Here is a 16,776-nt window from a genome sequence, read left to right on the forward strand (position 1 = left end):
TGGGTGGTACCATCACCTAGACTAGCGGTACCACTACTTGATAGTCTCTCGGAGATTGTGTCTAGGTGGTACCATCACTCAGACCGGTGGTACTATCGCTTGACATAGTCTCGGAGATTATGTCATGATAGTTTCACTTGTTGAGTCACTATTTGGGCCTTTTCACTTAGCCCAACATAGCCCAAACTTAGGCCCAATTGACCCCTAATTGAGATGACCCAATTTCAACCCAATTATGTGCTAACTATGAATTTAAGGAATACACTAAGTTAAATAAGTCTAGTAAGTCTAGGTTTCTTCCGACAAGCTTCCAACGATCTTCCGACAAACTTTTGACGATCTCTCGGCAATGTTTCAATGGACTCCTAGCAAGCTCCTGGACTTCATGACGATCTTCTTGGCGAGTTCCGATGAGCTTCTTTGGCAAGCTCCTGGACTTATCGATCAATTTCGATAGAACTTCCAATGAACGTTCGGACTTTCGATGAACTCTCGAGCTCCCAACGTAATCTTGTTTTTGACTCCGGGACTTCATTTTGCTTTATACCTTGATCACTATCATAGTTAATCTTGCACACTTAAAACTTATTTCAATCTAGACAATTATTATAAAGCTTGAATCAAATATTGTCCGGTAAGTCATTGGTTTATCGATGCTTCGTCCGATTCTTCAGCGCATCATCCTCTCTTGCGGCCTATTGCCCAATCGGCTAGTTGACCCCGCAACTCCAATTTCTTTGGCATAATTTTCGCTCTTCTTGGCCCGATGCCCAAACCTATGGCCCGAAGCCTTCTGCTAATACGTCGACTAGTCCTCCGGCTCGACGTCCAATCTTTTGACATATTCCACTCCGGTCCAACATAATTCTTCCTGCTTTAATTATCTCTCCCTGATCGAAGTTTCCTACGTCACTCAAAATGCAGATCAAATCATCAGCACTATCAATTAGTTTCATCATCAAAATATGAGATTCAATAATCTCCCCCTTTTTTATGATGACAGCCAATTGATGACGGAGTTAACCTTAACTCCCCCTATTAATATACCATATTGATAGAAACCTTGAATTCAAATTAAATTCAAGTCAAAGCAAATTTAATCATGAATATATATAACATATTATATGCATATCATTGCATTGCATGCATCATTATCATAAGTTTTGCATGCATCATCATAAATATTTCAAATCATCATGGTATTAAAATATCAAAGTATATTACATCCTACCATGTATAATTCTCATATCATCATATCTTCTCCCCCTTTTTATCAACAAAAAAGAGAAGTGCAACTATCAAGTTTTAAGGATATGAAAGCTTAGCTATTTAGCAAATTTTTCATCACTTTAGAACATTTAATCTAGTGAGTTTCTTTCTTCTCTTTTGAGAAGTGCAAGATAGCTTGTTTTTGTATTTTCTTGAAGTATGCAAGCTTGCATTTTTGCGTGGTAAGACCCTAAAGTCTTATCGTCGCTCTGATACCAAATGATAAGACCCTAAAGTCTTAACTTCAAATCCTTGGTAGCCCTGCTCTGATACCAAATGATAAGACCCTAAAGTCTTATCGTAAAAAAGAAGAGAAAGGTGATGATCACTTCGAGGGAATCGACCCTCCTTGATCGCTTCGAAGGGATCGGCCTCCTAGGGTTTGTCAAAAGATAAAATAATATTTTTTATAGATAATTGAAAAGAAGCAATTACATCCCTATTTATATAGTTCCACCCAGAGTCCATCAGGACTTGAACTCTAATAATAAATAAATATTAAATAAACCTCTACTTGACTCTAATTGAACCAAACTGACTCAATAAACAACTGGACTAAACATACTCAATAAACATTATTCAAAAGCTTAGAAAAAGGGTCCTACAGTTCCTCTCTCTTCAAATCAGCCTTGTCCTCAGAGCAGTATCAATTTCGGGGAGCTTCTCTTTCAGCACTTTAGCCATAAACTATCTGCAACGCATCACAACCCCTTGATCAAATAAGTATGGTCTCCACTTTTTTATAATGTAAGCAACAGGTCGGTCTTTCAGTGTAGTAATCGTTGCATGAAACTTCTGGCCCTGTATAATCAATTTTATCTTTGAACCTTTGCTATCACAAGTGAAAATCCGTCCATCAGCGATCTTTACTTCGAATATGTCATAGTCTTTAATGTGGTGGGCCAATCGGTCAATAGTCTCACTGTCCATAAAATTGTTAGTGCTACCAAAATCAATCAAAACTATAATAGGCTGATGCTATAGAGTTCTGACAACTTTCATAGTTTGCGGGTTAGAGTAGTCGGCTAATGTATGCATTGTATGTATGGTAGGTTCAACGTCTTCGTTAGAATTTATACCTTTATGATCAGAGTTCAACTCTTCTGCTTTTGGTTCCTCTCCAATTGGCTCAATCATCATATGTTGCCCTTGTTTATATTGGTGCTCCATACTCCACTTTTCATCATAGTACAAACCCTTTGCTGAATTTTTCTTGAGTTCTTCTTGGGTTAGTCCTCAAGTGTCAAGGCTTTGGTTGGGAATAGATATGGTGGGTGGCTTACTAATCATCTGGTGGTTGTCACTTCTGTTTCCATGATTTTCCCTGTTGATTTTTTTCTTATGTAGATGTACGAATGAGATCGCAACTATCATAGTGCGGGGTTGACGAGCCTTAACTTCACATCGGATCCCTGGAATAAGCCCTTCAATAAATGTATCCAGAATTTATCGTTCCGACCAATCTCTAGCTTGATTTGATAATCTTTCAAATCTACTCTGATATTCCAATACTGTAGAAGTCTGACAAATTTTGGCGAGCTGTCCATCCACCTTCATGTATGAGCAGATTGTGTCACAATCTTGGGGCCCTTTTCCAGTATTTTCAGATCTGTGCAACGTAGAACTTGAGCTCCCATCTTATTGAAATTTGCTGAGGCTCTCCAGTAGGCTTTTTTTGAAATCATTAAGTGTTTCTTGTAACCGGTTCTCAATTCTGATTTCCAATGCTTCCATTTGTGCTTTCATTGAGTTATCGGTGGCCATTTTGTAAGACTGCAAATCTGTAATCTCAACTTCTATTTCTGGTGTCAAGACTAGGGCATAATTCACTGCCCTACTCGGTGCTGTTGTTATGATGCAATCGGTGGTAGCACTATTGGAATGAAGGGTTACTGCAAGGATGTGGGGATGTAGCTGCGTTCGCTGTGTGGGAGGCAACGATGCTTGCTGTGGTCGCTGCGTGGAGGGATCGCTACTGCTGAGGGCTGGAAGGCAGCGATGTTGGTGCGGCTGGGGCAGCACCGCCAAGGGCTCGCCGATGCAGTGGCTGCGATAGAGGAAGAGTTGCTGCCTTGTGTTTTTGTCACTACGTGAGATAAGAGCACCAAGGCTGAAAGGCGACGGTTGCGATTGCTGTGACCCAAGGAAGCAATCGCCGAGCAGCCGGGTTGAGGCTGTAGTGATGGCAACCGACAACTACAATAGCGGAGGCAGAACAAGAGGGAGGTGGCGTTGAAGCGGCCGGGGTTGAGGCTGCAGTGGTGGCAACCGGCGGTTGCAGCAACGATGCAGAGCAAGGGGGTTGCAGCAATGGTGCAGAGCGAGAGGATTGAGGTGAAGGCTGCGGTGGCTGGCAGCAGCTGTGGTTGCTGGCCGAAGCGCAACGGCGGCGGTGGAGAAGGAGGCAACAAGGGTCATGGCTCTATTTCTGCAACTGTTGCAACGAGGGGCTACGGCAACCGACGGCTGCGGCTGCGACCCAAGGGGGAGGGGGCACGGCTAGGGTTGCGGCTGGGAGGCGGGCGGCGGTGATCGAGCGACCGGGAAGCAGCGGCGGCGGTGGAGAAGGAGTTGCCTTGCAGCGGCAGTGGGGAAGAAGGGAAGCAGGAGCTGCGGCAACCGGCGACTGCGGTTGTGACCCAAGGGGGGGGGGCACAGCTAGGGTTGCGATTGGGAGGCGGGCGGTGGTAATTGATCGGCCGGGAAGCAATGGCGGCGGTGGAGAAGGAGTTGCCCTGCAGCGGCGGTGGAGAAGAGGAGCAGGGCTACAGTGGAGTGGGACGCTGGCAGCATCGTCTCCTGGTAGCAATGGTGGCTCGGGTGGGAGGCAGCGGTGGACTCTGGCCGGAAGTGGGGTAGAGTCGGTTGTTGGCCGGAGATCAGCGACGGGTGGCGGGTGAGCTGGCCGGAAGCAGGGGTGCGTGGCTGCGGTTGTTGCTTCTTCTTCTCTCTTTCTTTCTTTCTTTCTTTCTTTCTTTCTTTCTTTCTTTCTTTCCTTCTTTTTTTTTTTTTTTTGAATAGCTACGGCAGCGAGAACGCTAAGGATCATTGCTTTGATACCAAATGATAAGACCCTAAAGTCTTATCGTAAAAAAGAAGAAGAGAAAGGGGATGATCACTTCGAGGGGATCGACCTCCTTGATCGCTTCGAGAGGATCGACCCTCCTTGATCGCTTCGAGGGGATCGGCCTCATAGGGTTTGTCAAAAGATAAAATAATATTTTTCATAGATAACTGAAAAGAAGCAGTTACATCCCTATTTATAGAGTTCCACCCAGAGTCCATTAGGACTTGAACTCTAATAATAAATAATTATTAAATAAACCTCTACTTGACTCTAACTGAACCAAACTGACTCAATAAACAACTGGACTAAACAAACTCAATAAACATTATTCAAAAGCTCAGAAAAAGGGTTCTAACATTGCGATTCTAGCAATTTTTTCTCCATGCAATTTCAAACCTAGCAAAATTTTACATATATGAAAGTTGGCAAAACTTTTGCATCTTTTGAGATGGGCAAGTTTTTTACTTCTCTTTATGATGTGCAAACTAACAACTTTTTTGCTTCTTCTTGAAGTATGTAAGCTAGCTAGCAAGCTAGTAAACTCCCATTGAGTGTGCAAGATAGTATGTTTTTCTCTTTTGAGAAGTGTAATTTTTACTTCCTTTGCAAAGCGCAATTTAGCAAAATTTTACATCATTTTACAACATGCAATCTAGCAATTTGGCAAGTGTTACTTCTCTTTGAAGTATGAAGGCTAGCAAGTTTTTGAAAAAGAATGCAAGATAGCAAGCTAGCAAGATTTGCTCCCTCTATGTCATTGTCAAATAGAAGGAAAGAATACAATGTTGTAATTTTTTTTTCTTTTTAGTAAATAACAAAATGAAATATGGGAGTTCAAAAATAAAATCTTGATTCATAGAAAAATCGTATGTATCAAATATCAAGAAATCAAGATCATGATTTGGATAAATAAAATAAATCTTAACCCATAAAGTGTTCTTGTAAGAAATGCCAAGTCATCATCATTATCACATTGGGCATGATACTAAATCAATAAATTTTTAAATCAATATTACTTGGGTATGCATGATACCAAACATGGTTTCAAGTCTTCAATATATAATATGCATAACTTCAAACCATTACTTTTAGTCCTTGCTTCATGCATGATATCAAAAATAAATCAATCATCACTATGAGCATATCATACATGATACTAAGATATTAAAATTTTCAAGCATTTATCATTTTATGATTGTTGGTACCAATCATTTATCATTTATTTTCTCCCCCTTTGTCATAGGCAAAAAAGGAGAATTATTCAAAAATGAAAGTGTTTGAAAGCATGTCAAGTAAGTTTTACACCGATTTATCTAAGTTAGCAAAACTATCTCCCTTAATGCGCAAGCTTGTAAGTTTTGCTTTTCTTTAACAATATGCTTTTCTTGAGATGTACACACTAGCAATTCTTTCTTCTCTTTTTGTCATGGGCAAAAAGAGAGGAATAGCACAAAGGTATAAATATTCAAGTCATCTAATGGAAGATATCAAGAAAAATTTGGTAATGAGATATACTTCATGAATACAAATTATGAATATCAAGAGACAAATTATGATTCTTTTGGATAACAAAAAGAAGAAACATGTTAAACAATCTTGATTCATAAGAATCTCAAGTTTTCAAAATCATGATTTATGTATTAAAGAAAAATCTCAAGTTATAATTCAAAAAATCATGATTTATAAAAAAATCTCCTCTTAAATAATATGAAAACACATAATAAGATATCTTGATTCATAAAATATTTCAAGTATCAAATATCAAAAAATCAAGATCGTGATTTGGACTAATAACTCATTCAAATCTAAGTCATCAAAATCACTTTAGCGATTCATAAAATAATATAAATAGATTCATTAATCTATTTTTTAAAAATTGATAAAGCAGAGAAAAATAAATTTTTCAAAGAGAAAGCTTTCCTGTTTTTAGTGTTTCAATTCATATGATTGATTTCATATAAGCATGCCCAAAATTTTATACCAAATAAAAATATGCATCAACTTTTAAAACCGAAAAAGCAACTCTCATTACGATAAAGATCACAAAAATCAACATGGATAATTTCAAAACATAAACTCATCAAGCATGATCACTACATTATTTCATCAAGCATGATTTCATAAAGCGTTTTTAATTAAAATCATTTTGTTTGTTATAGTAATGCATTTTCCTTCTTTGCATCAGTAAGCGTTTGTTATAGTAAAAAAAATTTTGAACTAAATCGAAAAGCAATACGGAAATCAATAAGATACACATTATTACTTCTTAAAAACATACATAAGATTAATTTTATTAGATGTACAAGCATTAGATCTAACATTATGTTCCTTTATCATAAAACATGCTATTTTTATGATCATTTTCAAAATCACTAGAAAGATAAGCATGACCTCAATTTTTATATATTTTTTAATAATTTATATATAAATTTTCTAAACTAATTTAAAAATAACTCATGAAATGCATCAAGTAATTTCAAAATAAAGTAAAGGAGTTTCGTTTGAATTGTTTACCTCATTGTCAAGAGTCACCAAAGCGAAGTTCACAACTTTATCTTCATCGGTTTGTTCCTTATCTTCGGATACACTCGTTTCATCCCAAGTCACCTTAAGTATTTCCTTCTTCTTTTGTAGCTTCTTCTTTTTAGGTTCATTTTTGTTCTTTGATTTTTGTTTTAAGAATTTTTTAAGCTTTATTATGAGAAGTTCAAGGTCATCATCATCATCACTTGAGTCATCACTCAAGTGGTATTCTATTGTTTGAAGTGTCAAATCCTTCCTGTTCTTTGAAAGGTTATTCTTATATTCATTCAGTTCATCATGTGCCTTACACGCCATTTCATAGGTTATTAAAGACTCAATAAGTTCTTCAATCGGAAAATGGTTCAAGTTCTTTGATTCTTGAATAGTCGTTACTTTAGGATCCTAATTTTTGGGAAAGGATCTTAGTATTTTGTTAACAAGTTCAAAATTAAAAAAAGTTTTACCAAGTGCTTTTAGACTATTGGCGACATTCGTAAAACAAGTGTACATGTCTCCAATAGTCTCGTTTGATTCCATACGAAATAATTCAAAATCATATATAAAAATATTTATTTTAGAGTCTTTAACTCTATTAGTACCTTCGTGTATGATTTTGAGTGTGTGCCAAATGTCAAAAGTCATTTCGTAAGTAGAAATCCGATTGAATTTATTTTTGTCTAAGGCGCAAAATAAAGCATTCATAACTCTAGCATTTAAAGAAAAAGCTTTCTTCTCCAAATGTTCATTGGAGTAGAAGACTTTTGAAATCCGTTTTCAATAATATTACATAAATCAAGGTTCAAGGAAAGCAAGAAAACTCTCATCCGAGATTTTCAATAAGTGTAGTCCGTCCCATTGAACATGGGAGAATGAACTATAGAAAAGCCTTCTTGAAAGCTGAAAAGAGCTATTTCTCTTAGGTGTTAAACCAAATAAGAAAACCATAGCTCTAATACCAATTGTTAGGATCGAGTCGACACTAAGAGGAGGGGTGAATTAGTGCAACGAATAAAAACATCAGTTTGAAAAATCTTCATATGATAAAAGCTGATCTCGGAAGATAACTTGAAATTGAATGCTTGTTCGTAAGCATAGTGAAAGCAAAGTAATGAGGAAGTGAAGTAATTGCAAAGTAAATGACAATAATAGAAATGCACATTGATTTATAATGGTTCGGTCATCATGACCTACATCCACTCCCGATTCCTCTTCACTCGAGCCACCGGCTTCTACTACCAATTTTCTTTCAACAAGCGAAGATCAACTACCCTTTTATACTCAATTCTCCTTTTGACAAGTTCAGGAGAGAACCTTTACACCCCCACTTACTCCTCTCTTAAACCACACTAACACTTAGAGCTTGAGAGGAGTTCTCACAAGACTATAATAGTGTTTTGTTGAATCTCGAATTTTGATGATGATGTCAATTGTCATTTGTTATCTAATCCATATGATGAGATAAGTGTGCAGGATTAACTACGATGAAAGTAAGACATGCAACAGGAGTTATGCCGGAGTCAAAAACTATGATCACGTTGGGAGTTCGAGAGCTCGACGGAAGTCCAGACGGTCGTCGGAGGTTCTGTGGGAACAAATCTGAGAAGTCCAGGAGCTTGCCAAAGAAGCTCGTCGGAACTCGCCAAGTGGATCGTCGCAAGTCCAGGAGTTTGCCGGGAGTCCGTCGGAGCATCGTCGGAGGTTCGTCGGAGGTTCGCCGGAAGATCGCCGGAAGCTCGCCGGAAGAAGCGATTGACGCACCGGAAGTAAGCTGTAGTAAATGTCTTAAGAAATTCATAGTTAGCACAATGATTAAGTTAGAAATGGGAGGTGATCCCAATAACTTAATCTTGGGGCAATTGGGCCCTTGACAGACCCAAATTGGGCCGAATGAATCAGCCCATTCAGACCCAGATTTCTTGGCCAGAGGTGGCACCGCCTGGGTCGGCGATGGCACCGCCCAGGGCTCAGTCTCCGAGCTTTGGCTGGGCGGTGCAACCGCCTCTAACAGAGGTGCAACCGCCTGTGCTTGATCTCCGAGCTCTAGCTGGGCGGTGCAACCGCCCCAGTCAAGCGGTGGAACCGCCTGAGCTCGGTCTCCGAGCTCTGGCAGGAGGTGCAACTGCCCCTGATAGGAGGTGGCACCGCCCAGAGGCTTAGTCTTTGAGCTCTGCCAAGCGGTGCAACCACCCTAGTCAAGCGGTGCAACCGCCAGACCCCGGAATTCCAGGAATTGATAGTTTTGAGCTCGGAATTCAAACTGGGTTGGGGCCTATAAATACCCCACCCTTTCAACAATGACAGAGTAACCGAAAATCACCAAAATCCTGATCTTACTCTGTGAATTTTAGAGCTCAAAAGTGTTGTATGAGTTAGAAGTTCTCCTTCCTCTTTTCTTCCAAGTTCTGATCTTTCAAGAGAGGAGAGAAAATTCTGTAAGGGTTGTCTCCTAAGCTGGTTGGCCTTCGCCTATTGAAGGAAGGCCTCTAGTGAAACTATAAAAGGGTGGTTGGCCTTCGCCTATTGAAGGAAGGCCTCTAGTGGACGTCGGTGACCTCATCGGTGGAGGAAGCCAGAAGTGGATGTAGGTCAAGATTGACCGAACCACTCTAAAATTACGGTGCTCTCTGGTTTGCATTTACTTTGAGCATATTATCTTTACTGCAAACCTCCTCAATAGCTTACTGCCTTTTGCACATTTACTATCATGTTTCAAACTTCAGTATTTTCCGAATCGGTGTTTAGACGTAAATCAGTTTTATTGTATGAACATCATATTTCAGTTTGCGCTTACATTCTGATTTCCATCATAACTGCAAACTGCCTTTATAGATTCGCTTTAACTGCATCTCGCTTGTTCATAAGTTAAAGTGATTTATGAATCAGGTTTTCTATCAAAATCGCTTTTATCGTATGAACGTAGTTTTAATCGTCGAAAGTTTTTCGCTGCACTAATTCACCCCCCCCCCCCCCCCTCTTAGTGCTCTTGATCCTAACAATTGGTATCAGAGTGGGGTTAACTCTTAAACAGATTAAAACCCAAGAGAGATGACATACGCCGGAAACCAAGAGGGTCATTCTATTATACGTCCACCCATGTTCAATGGGACGGACTACACTTATTGGAAGACCCGAATGAGGATCTTCCTTATTTCAATGGATTTTGAACTTTGGAATCTTGTCGAAAATGGATTTTCGAAGTCTTCTCTTCCAATGATCGATTGGAATGAATTGGAGAAGAAGACTTTCGCTCTTAATGCAAAGGCTATGAATGCCTTATTTTGTGCGCTTGATAAAAATGAGTTTAATCATGTTTCGGTTTGTAAAACCACGTTTGATATTTGGCATACACTCGAAGTGACTCACGAAGGCACAAGTAGAGTGAAAGAGTCAAAACTCAATCTTTTGATACACTCTTCCGAATTAAACCGAGCGAAACTATTGGTGACATGTACTCCCGTTTCACGGATGTCGTTAATGGTCTAAAAGGACTCGGCAAAAGTTTTTCGGATTTTGAGCTCATAAATAAGATTCTAAGATCTCTTCCTAAGAGTTGGGACCCTAAAGTCACTACTATTCAAGAGGCTAAAGATTTAAACAACTTTCCTCTTGAAGAACTAATCGGGTCATTAATGACCTATGAAATGATATGCAAGGCTCATGAAGAGCAAGAAGACATCCTTCTAAAGAATAGGAAGGATATGGCACTTAAAACTTTAGATGACCACTTGAGAGAAAACTCAAGTGATGAGGACTGTGACGATGACTTGGCACTTCTAACAAGGAAATTCAAAAAATTTATTAAGAGAAACAAGTTTAAAAATGACACAAAAAATAAACTTAAACCCAAAAAGGACAAGTTATTTGCTACGAGTGCAAAAAATCAGGACACTACAAAAGTGATTATCCCCAAGCCAAGAAGATAACATCAAAGAAGAAGGCGCTCAAAGCAATGTGGGATGACTCGAGCACGTCCGAAGAAGAGGAGTCCAACACCGAGCAAGTTGCTCATTACGCCTTAATGACCATCGGAGAGGAGGTAACGAATTTAATTGATGTAGATTTATCATTTGACGAATTATTAAATGTCTTCCATGACTTATTTGATGAATGCAAGATTATTAGTAGAAAATACAAATTGCTAAAAAAGGAGCATGATAGTCTTACTTGTAATTTCGATAAGTTAAAAATTAAATATCATGATAGTTTAGGTTCTTGTATAAAATGTCATGATCTAGAAACTATCTAAAAAGAAAACTTACTACTTAAGGACACCTTGAAGAAATTCGAGGTTGGTAGCAAGTCTTTGAACATGATCCTTACAAACAAGGGTCACTTTCCCAAAAGAAGTGGAATCGGATTTGTGAGAAATCCTCACCAAAATCCAACCACCTTCATAAAAGGCCCCATCCTACATGTTCGACACCAAAGCAAATGCAACTTTTGTTGCAAACATAGACACAAAACGCATTATTGTCCATTCAAGAAAATTAGTCCGAACAAATTAATTTAGGTTCCTAAAGGAACCATGATAAACTCTATGCAACATGATAAACAATGCAGATCAGTTTTTGAGGCACCCAAAAATAAATGGGTACCTAAAAATTATCCTTTCTTGTAGAGATATACACCATCACAAGCTAGGAGCAAGAGATGGTACCTTGATAGTGGATGCTCAAGGCATATGACCGAAGATCCATCTCAATTCTCTAAGCTCACAAGCATAGACGAAGGCTATGTCACCTTCGGCGACAACAACAAAGGTAAAATCATTGGCAAAGGAACCATAGGTAACAAATCCAACTTCTTTATTGAAGATGTTTTGTTAGTTGATGGTTTAAAACATAACCTCTTGAGTATTAGTCAATTATATGATAAAGGATATATCGTCAAATTCGAATCTAATGCTTGCATCATTGAAAAACCACACAAAAATACATCTATGATTGTATTAAAATAGAATAACGTATACACCATTAATATCAATGATCTTTGCAATGAAGTATGTTTCTCAGTTTTGAACGAGGATGCTTGGCTTTGGCATAGGAGATTAGGTTATGCTAGCATGAAACTAATTACTCAAATATCATCCAAAGAACTTGTACGAGGAATTCCTCATATCAAGTTCATCAAAGATAATGTGTGTGATGCTTGTCAATTAGGAAAACAAATTAAGAGTAGTTTCAAATCTAAGAATCAAATAAGCACATCTAGGCCCTTACAATTGATCCAAATGGACTTGTTCGGACCAATCTCTATATCAAGCCTAGGAGGTAGCAAATACGCCTTCGTCATTGTAGATGACTATAGTAGATACACATAGACTTATTTCTTGAAACATAAAAATAAATGCTTTAGATATTTCACCAAGTTTTGTAAACTTGTTCAAAATGAAAAGGGTTTTATGATTTCATCAATTCGAAGTGATCACGGTGGTGAATTTCAAAACCGTGATTTCCAAGAATTTTGTGAATCTAATGGATACAACCACAACTTCTCTACTCCAAGAAATCCTCAACAAAATGGAGTAGTAGAAAGAAAGAATAGAAATTTACAAGAAATGGCAAGAACCATGTCGAATGAACATAGCCTACCCAAATATTTTTGGGCCGAAGCTGTAAACACTGCATGCTATATTTTGAATAGAGTTTTAGTAAAACCCTTACTCACCAAAACTCCCTATGAGTTGTGGAACAATAAAAAACCCAATGTTTCATATTTTAAAGTTTTTGGGTGTAAGTGTTTTATCTTGAATGAAAAAGATGCCTTAGGAAAATTTGATGCTAAATCCGATGAAGGAATTTTTCTTCGTTATTCTTCAGTTTCTAATGCTTTTCGTATCTTCAATAAAAGGACTTTAATTATAGAAGAATCCATTCATGTTGTTTTCAATGAGATTTCTGAAATCAAGAAAAATGACTTTGATGATGATGTTAATTTCGATTCTTTGAATTTAAATGAAACCCCTTCTCCAACTAGCAACTTGGATGCATCCACTTTCGAAACATCCTTACCCAAGGATTGGAAGTATGTAGATGCTCATCCTAAGGAGCTAATCCTAGGAGACACATCTAAGGGGGTTCAAACACGTTCATCTCTTAAAAATTTTTACACCAACGCTGCTTTTCTCTCTCAAATTGAACCTAAATGTATTGACGAAGCCATGAAAGATGATTCATGGATTATCGCAATGCAAGATGAGTTAAATCAATTTGAGAGAAATGAGGTGTGGAAGCTTGTTCCTAAGCCAAATAACCATTTAGTTATTGGTACTAAATGGGTCTTTAGAAACAAGAAAGATGAATATGGTATCGTGGTGAGAAACAAGGCTAGATTAGTGGCCAAATGTTTCAACCAAGAAGAAGGTATCGATTACGAAGAAACCTTCGCTCCTGTGGCTAGATTAGAAGCCATAAGGATGCTCCTTGCCTATGCTAGTAATAATAATTTTAAGTTGTTTCAAATGGATGTTAAAAGTACTTTTCTTAATGGCTTTATTTCTGAAGAAGTTTATATTGAACAGCCTCCCGGATTTGAAAATAATAGCCTCCCTAATCATGTACTTAAATTAACCAAATCTCTCTATGGTTTAAAACAAGCCCCAAGGGCTTGGTATGATAGACTAAGTACTTTTCTTATTGAAAACAATTTCACAAAAGGCAAGGTTGATACTACATTGTTTATCAAGAATTTTGAAAATAATTTTCTCATTGTTCAGATTTATGTTGATGATATTATCTTCGGTTCTACGAATGAATCTCTTTGTGAATCTTTTGCTAAAACCATGAGTCTCGAATTTGAAATGAGTTTGATGGGAGAATTAACCTTTTTCTTAGGCTTACAAATTAAACAACTAAGCAATGACATCTTTATTAGTCAAACTAAATATGCTTTAGATCTACTGAAAAGATTTAATATGGATAGCTCAAAAGCTATTAACACCCCGATGAGCACCTCCACTAAGTTAGAAGTTGATGAGAGTGGAGAAAGCTTTGATAAAAAAACTTATAGGGGTATGATAGGAAGTTTACTTTACCTCACTACAACTAGACCAGATATCATGTTCAGTATAGGACTTTGTGCTAGGTTTCAATCGAACCCTAAGATATCTCATCTCAAAGTGGTTAAAAGAATACTTAGATATCTTAAAGGTACCACAAATCTAGGATTATGGTATCCAAAATCTGAAAATTTTGAGTTAATTGCTTATGCTGATGTGGATTTTGCTGGGTGTAGACTAGATAGAAAAAGAACATCAGGAACATGTCAATTTTTGGGACATTCCCTTGTTTCCTGGTCATCTAAGAAACAAAACTCGGTTGCTCTATCAACAACTAAAGCTGAATATATTACAGCTAGTGCATGCTGTGCACAAGTTGTGTGGATGAAAAACACCTTAGAAGATTATAAAGTCTATCTTAAAAACATTCTCATTAAATGTGATAACACGAGTGCAATATGTTTAACAAAGAATCTCATTCAACACTCAAGAACAAAATATATTGATATTAGACATCACTTTATACGAGATCATGTTACTAATCATGATGTAATCATAGAGTTCATAGATACTAAGCATCAACTAGCTGATATTTTTACAAAACCTCTAAGTGAAGAACAATTTGATTTCATAAGAAGAGAATTAGGAATGTTGATGTGTCCAAATGCATAAATTTGTTAAAATTATTCAGACTTTATTGATTGAATGATCAAATCACTTAATTGCCATTACATGTTTAAAATAACATGTTGGAAATTAATACAAAATTTTCATAACAATGAGCATGTCTTCATAGATTGCATGAAAGTGTTAAATTAAATTTTTAATTCCAATCAGATTTCATGAATACATTATTTTCTTTCGGACTTTGATTCACATCATTGATTTTTGACAAATAGAATCATCTAGCAAATGCATATCTTTTAGACTTATCATGTGAAAAATATTCCCTTTGAGAAATAGATTTGATGATTCTTATAAAAGGAAGATATTTTTATATGTAAGGATTTGATTCAAATAAATATCCTGATCCTTGTAAAGCATGCCTTAATATCCTATCGATTTGAACTACACAAATGGCCTTCCTCCTTCATGCAAAAAGATAATAACAAATAAAAAGGAAAAGTTTTCACTCTATGTAAATAATCTCCATGTCATGTTTTTCTTGACATGTTTGTATAATTTATATCTTATAAATGACATGAACCTATTTATGGCATCGCACGTATATTTAAAAGTTGTTTATATCGTTCTCCTTTTTGTTGATGACAAAGGGGGAGAAATATATGAATTGATGCTATAAATGTCATATTATGTTGAAAGAAGTAGATATATGAGTATTAATGCTATGATTATGCCATACTTGCATCATCGAAAATATATGAATTGATGTTAGCTATGCCATATTATATTGAAAGAAGCATATATATGAGTATTGATGCTATGATTATGCCATGCTTGCATCATCGAAAATATATGAATTGATGTTAGCTATGATTGTCATATTTGCATCATGTTAAGATATCAAGAACTTGTATCGTAATTTTACGTGTTGATATCTTACCATATGATGAAATGCTATGATTGCTAAACACTTGAAATGTGTGCATCATGTTAAGATATCAAAATCTTACTTCAAAATTTTACATGTTGATATCTTACCATATGATGAATTGCTACCATTACCATCATTCACTTTTGAAATTTGAAAATAAACGTTAAGCCTTGACATCATTTTCAGAGAGATACATCATGATGGGAATCATGATGGGAGTATTGATAAGGTTAAATGATTTTAACTTATCAATATGTCTCTTGAATTCAAAGGCTTTGAATTCAAGAATGACTTATCTCAATTATGGTACATAGATAGGGGGAGTTAAGGTTAACTCCATTATCAATTGATTGTCATCATAAAAAAGAGGGAGATTATTGAATCTCGGATTTTGATGATGATGTCAATTGTCATTTGTTATCTAATCCATATGATGAGATAAGTGTGCAGGATTAACTACGATGAAAGTAAGACATGCAGCAGGAGTTACGCCGGAGTCAAAGACTATGATCATGTTGGGAGTTCGAGAGCTCAACGGAAGTCCGGACGGTCATCGGAAGTTCTGCGGGAACAAATCCGAGAAGTCCAAGAGCTTGCCAAAGAAGCTCGTCGGAACTCGCCAAGTGGATTGTCGCAAGTCCAGGAGTTTGCCGGGAGTCCGTCGGAGCATCGCCGGAGGTTCGTCGGATGTTCGCCGGAAGCTCGCCGGAAGAAGTGATTGACGTACCGGAAGGAAGCTGTAGTAAATGTCTTAAGAAATTCGTAGTTAGCACTATGATTAAGTTAGAAATGGGAGGTAATCCCATTAACTTAATCTTGGGGCAATTGGGCCCTTGATAGACCCAAATTGGGCCGAATGGATCAGCCCATTCGGACCCAGATTTCTTGGCCAGAGGTGGCACTGCCTGGGTCGGCGGTGGCACTGCCCAGGGCTCAATCTCCGAGCTCTGGCTGGGTGGTGCAACCGCCTTTGACAGAGGTGCAACCGCCTGAGCTCGGTCTCCGAGCTTTGGTTGGGCGGTGCAACCGCCCTAGTCAGGCGGTGGCACCGCCTGAGCTCGGTCTTTGAGCTCTAGCAGGAGGTGCAATCGCCCCTGACAGAAGGTGGCACCGCCCAGAGGCTTAGTCTTCGAGCTCTGCTAGGTAGTGCAATCGCCCCAGTTAGGCGGTGCAACCGCCAGACCCCGGAATTTCGGGAATTGACAGTTTTGAGCTCGGAATTCAAACTGGGTTGGGGCCTATAAATACCCCACCCTTTTAGCAATGACAGAGTAACTAAAAACTACCGAAATCCTGATCTTACTCTGTGAATTTTAGAGCTTAAAAGTATTGTATGAGTTAGAAGTTCTCTTCCCTCTTTTCTTC

The sequence above is a fragment of the Musa acuminata genome, chromosome BXJ3-8, assembly GCF_036884655.1.
Source record: "Musa acuminata AAA Group cultivar baxijiao chromosome BXJ3-8, Cavendish_Baxijiao_AAA, whole genome shotgun sequence".
In the NCBI taxonomy this organism is placed as follows: Eukaryota; Viridiplantae; Streptophyta; class Magnoliopsida; order Zingiberales; family Musaceae; genus Musa; species Musa acuminata.